The sequence below is a fragment of the Trachymyrmex septentrionalis genome, unplaced genomic scaffold (genome assembly GCF_001594115.1).
Source record: "Trachymyrmex septentrionalis isolate Tsep2-gDNA-1 unplaced genomic scaffold, Tsep1.0 scaffold167, whole genome shotgun sequence".
NCBI classification, from domain to species: domain Eukaryota; kingdom Metazoa; phylum Arthropoda; class Insecta; order Hymenoptera; family Formicidae; genus Trachymyrmex; species Trachymyrmex septentrionalis.
Genome location: NW_017304831.1, coordinates 804,611 through 810,518, shown reverse-complemented (window position 1 = coordinate 810,518; position 5,908 = coordinate 804,611). Strand labels below are relative to the sequence as shown.

The 5,908-nt window shown below is 27.6% G+C and overlaps 1 pseudogene; it reads right to left on the bottom strand.

Moving 5' to 3' along the window:
* The window catches only part of LOC108746313, a 5,903-nt pseudogene extending 669 nt beyond the window's left edge, over positions 1-5,234 (bottom strand).
* Positions 5,235-5,908: the final 674 nt, after the last annotated feature.

Sequence of the window (5,908 nt, the reverse complement as noted above, 5' to 3'; positions counted from 1 at the left end):
TATATATATATATATATAATATTCTCTATAGTAATTATATATATAATAATATTCTCTAAAGTAATTATATATATAATAATATTCTCTAAAGTAATTATATATGTTATCTAAAATAATTATATGTTTGTTTTAAAGAAGATCTTGCAAAAATAAATTTGTATAAAATTTAAATAATATTATAAAATTTTATATAAATTTATTTTTGCTAAGAACTTCTTTAGAGAATATATATAATTAATTTAGAAAAAAATGTATAATTATTTTAGATAATATATAATTGTTTTATATCTAATTAAATAATGGGTTCAAAAAGTTCAATGCTTACAAAAATTATATTTTCAAAATTGTATGATTATTTTTCAGCAAACTGCATGCGTTCATATAGCAATTATTTTTTTAAGTTATAATTATAAGTTATTTCTTTACTCTGTTTTAATTTGGAATTTAATTTATTTGTTACAGAATCATCGTAGCGACGTTGCTGATATAACTCCGCTGTTGCGCATCGGATTGGTGAGTGATAAATTAATATTTTTATTGGGATAACGAATGTGTGGTAATTCTATTAATTACTATATATCTACAGATGCATATGAATCAATTTATTAAAAATATACAGATAATTGTACGTATAGCATTCCACACATCCTTTGTCTTAAAATGGATAAGTAATAACAGATTGGGATAAACTTAATCCTGGATACCTCTTTATTATATGAAATTTATTGTGCATGCCCTGTGAAATTTATGTCACGTTACACCCACTCAGTAAAAAATTGTTCATGCATGAATATGTATAAATACATGTAAATATACATAAATATTCATAAACATGTATAATGATATATGTTCATACATCCCTCTTTCTTTCTTAAAAAGTAAAATTACTTTTTTGTGTGATAGAAATAATAATAGAGTAATGTATGTAAAACATTAAAAATAATTAAAAGGGTAATTTTTATACTATTTGTTTTAGAAAAAAATTAAGTTTGAAGAAAATCACTTACGTATATTTATATTTAAAATTATGCATAATTGTGTATGAGCAATATAAATATGTATAAACATAAATATTCATAAACATATATAATCATACACGAAATATATCTATACATATTTATACATATGGATAGGAAGATAGGTCAAACACGGTAGAATCTGTAGAGAGATACGTTTCACTGTTTTGGACATATCTCTCTATAGATTCTATCTATAGAATTCTAACCTATAGAATCTTGAAAAATTAAATATACCACAAGACTTTTATTGACTTCATTTATCTTACGATTTTAAAAATCTTATCCGTTTGACTTCACTTTTCATCTTTAAACGAAGAAAGTACAACTATTATATAAAGAAGACTTAATTTGTAATAATTTATTTATATGCAGTATATTGTCCAACCTTTGATATGATTTCGTTGATTAATTTTTCTATGTTCTTTCCAATATTTAATTTTATTTGTAACAATTTATCTAGAACGTTTTAATTTTATACAACTACTGTTATTATTGTAAGGCTGAAGATGACTAAGTAAAGTTGAAACGTTTTATTTATTAATTATTGTAAAAAACTCTCACATTTTTTATGATATAGATTAATGTCTTAATAAACTTTATCATCTTATTTTTGAGCATGTGTTTGACCTATTTTTCTATTCATTTGTATTTATACTCGAGCAAAAAAATCGTATTAAATTTATATATATTCATGCATGAAAAATTTTTTACCGGACGCTTTGAATTATTTCTTTCGATGGTTATTTTTTATATTAAAATAATATATCTTGGAAGTGTTAAAATGAAAATGAATAAAATATTTTTTAAATATATACGGGAAATTAAAAAGTATATAGATTATATAAAATAATATATATTTATATTATTAATAGGGGGGATCCCGTTTGTCTACAAATCGATTGCCTACAGTATCGTTTGCCTACATCACTTTTGCCGACAGTTCGTTTGCACATAAAAATTATTGCCTACAGTTCGATTGTCTACATGCACTTTTGCACACAAATAAAAATTTTAGAAACGGAGTTACTTTTGCCTACTTATATTATTGCCTACAAGTATTATTGCCTCCAGCTCTATTGCCTACATACATTTTTGCGCACAAATAAAAATTTTAGAAATAGAGTTACTTTTGCCTACATTATTATTGCCTACAGCTCACAACCTTCCACGCGAAATGAGAGTCATCTCACACCAAAAAATGGCGGTTGGTTAGGCGGTAGGGTTAGATTTTTTTGGAAAAATATTCCAAGCGGACACTGTCTACGCTGACACCCCACTATTCATGTGACAGATTTCTTAAAAATATAAATTATTTTCTTACTTAACTTTAATTTTATATTTGTGCGCAATAGAGCTATAGGCAATAATACATATAGGCAAAAGTAACTCCGTTTCTAAAAATTTTTATTTGTGTGCGAAGATGCATGTAGGCAATCGAGCTATAGGCAATCATTTTTGTATGCAAACGAACTATCGGCAAAAGTAATGTAGGCAAACGATACTGTAGACAATCGATTTGTAAGCAAAAGCAACCATCTCTTATTAATATAAATATAAAATAAATATAAAATAATAATTAGAGTAAATTAAATTATTGTATATGGATACCACAATATAGAAAAGTATTTATTACAGTTTAATAAATATTTTATTATTTTTTCTATCTATCCTGTTCTCAAATATTTATTCAGGATTAAGTTTTACACAAGTTGGTGCAGAAAAGCAATTCCTATATACACATAAACGTATAATATTAATCGTTTTTTAAGAAATTCCTTCTATTTGTTTCACACTTATTTATATACATCTTATTAATGAAATGATAACAAAAATTTTAATGTAAAGCATATAATTTATTAATCTCGCTTTTTCGTAAAAGACATTTTACGTTTAATTATTATTATTTATCAATGCACTTACTTCAGCCTAATCTTTTATAACTTATCCATATGTAGGATTTTATACCAGTTAAAGTAGTAACATGATGTAAGATCCAATATACATTTTATCAACAAATATAAGAATTTCATCTTATAACTATTTTAAAATCATGTTTAAAGTTTTGCATGACTTAAAATATTTAATTTAGAAATAATAAATTATTTAAAAAATTATTTTAATAATATACAAAATACGATAGAAATTTATTTATTGATGTAAGGGAAAATTATCCCTTTCGGATCTTACATCATTCATCTGAATTTTTCATCTCCGCATGCTTTGAGATGAAATTCAGCAACGAATCGTTCGAATCGTTAAAAATACGTACATCGGCCTTGAATTTTATCAGATGATAATCGATTTAATAATTTTCAGTTATTTATTTTAAAATTAATTTTTATTGAATACATTATAAAATTTACATTAAGAAATTTATAATCTAGTTTCTCGTAATATTAGAGACTCTTGAAATAAATACGTTATTGACATAAAGATTTTTTAATTTAGATTTATTTTTAGTCGCATATTTATATTTTTAATTTTGAATAAACGCGAAATTTATTCGTATGTTAATATAATAATAATAATTATTATATATTATTAATGATAATTATTTATATTAATATTTAATCAATTTTATTAATATAATGGCCTCTTCGCGACGCGTTCGTGTTTCGCGCATCATACAGAAGCGTAAAATCTTACGCTTATTGCCGACGATATACTTGTATAGTCGGCAGCAGTCGGCAGCAAAAAGGAGTATGTCTCCTTGCTGTCGATATTTGGCTTATAAAGCCAGAATATTGGTCAGGAACAACGGAAGGTGAGTCCAATCTGGCCAGAAGAAAGAAGAAAATCTCTACGATCCCATTGAGCAGAATATCTAAATCGACGCATAAGACAATTTTAAAATATCTTTTAGAATTCTTTGTGAAATATTTTAAAGATGTTCCTAAAATAATTCTTATATCTTAAAGTTGTCTTATGCATCGATTTTAGACATTTTGCTCATTGAGAGGTACGTTGGTGTGTGACACCAATTTCAGTTTGTAAAAGGTAATTTGGTAACTGAATATTCGGGAGGGTAATTTGCTCGCAAATTGCGAGTTCTTATATTTTTTGAGAGTTATTTAAAATACAAAAAAAAAACCGACAATCAACAGGGCTAATGAGAGACAGCGCAGATAATCAAGCGCAAGTTTGGTAGATTAAAAAAAATCTACAAAACTTGGGCTTAATTATTCGCGCTGACTCTCATTAGTTCTGTTATTTGTAAATTTTTTTATATTTTAAAGATTGAAAGAATTTGTTTTAATTATATTATTGCTTATTGTTTATTTATTATAACAAACATTTTTTATTTTCTATTTACTTTAATCTCGGCATTACTCGACATATTAAAAATACGTTTTTCGTCCTTAAAGTAAATAAAATTCCATGTGGCAAGGCGATATTGCCATTGACGGCAATATCAACAGGTAGATAGTCAGTGCCATATTCATTACAGAATATTGTTCTAATTACTCCCTTACCAGCGCCGATCGGTAGGTCCATTGATATTATCTGTCCATCCGGGTATCGGTTCCTTCCAGATAGGAATAATTACGCTCGGTCTAACAAATGATAAAATTTGCAGGTTATCTCTATATCCAAATCCATTCTTAGAATGCAAACGTTTTGTAAACTGCAGTTTTTATGGAACATTTTCATTCTAAGAACGAATCCGCAAAATGCATGATTTCTATATAGAAAATGTCCGTGGAAGTCTTAAGAGTATTATCAAATAAAATTGTGATGGAGGTATTTATCATTCATTATCTATGAATTTGAACGTGACCTTCTCATTGGTACCTCAAAATTAACGCTGGGATGTGTGGCATAGATTCTTTGACAAAACTCTCCGATAATGCTTTAGTGAAAACGTAATAGGTAATTTCCCTAAGATTTTGTCCGTCATTGCCTTAATTACGTCATCGTCCATCCATTCGACGCATTTGATTACTTGATGAGGATCCGCAGGCGGAGGATACGTTTTCTCGCGCAAAATCTATCAAAGCCGGTTCTTATTTAGCATTTTCTGAGCATCTGAACGAGCATGCGTATTCAGAAACTACTCACCTGTTCTTCGAGATGGCAATTGGCCGTGCTGATATGAAAAAAAAACACAAGTAAATGCTTCATTTCTTTGGCTAGCTCTATCATCAGTTTCGTACCGAGTGTATTTAGTAGTACCGGTCTCTTCAACAGTTCATCGAATCTACAGAAGATTATCATTGAATATCACGTCTTCTGCGCTTGACTCCTACTGCCCGTATCCTTTCCAGTTCTTTGATTTATAAGGAGTCTCGATTAGTTTGATTTGTAATACGGATTTACGCTACTGAGTTTATTACTACGCGATAGATTATGGTTAGACATTGGCTGCGTTCAGCGGAGAAAGCAGCTTTGCAACTGTTGTAAAATTCTTCTATGTGATTGGTTTGTACATTTAAATCCATAAAGAACCAAAAGCAAGAACCAATTGTATTGAAGAATTTTACAACAGTCGAAAAGCTATTTTTTCTAAACGCAGCCATTATATTCGCGATGTTATGTATTGCATATTTATGAATGTAGGTAGGAATACACGGATGGAGATAGATATCCGCGAATAGACACGAATAAATGGAAATACGGATAGGTAGGACAGTAAGTATGGACGGTAAATAAACCAAATTAATTTTAAATTATTTTAAATTTTCAGCTACTCTGAAATTAAACTTTTTTGTAAAATTCTAAACAGGTACAAATTATGTAATGCGTTAATATTGCAATTAACTTTATTATAAATAAATATATGTATAATAATATTAGAAACGTAATATAAAATTTATATAAACTATGTCCAGATAAATGCTATAGTCATACTTACTTTCGTAATTTGCATGATTCCCGGGAAAAAATGTTAT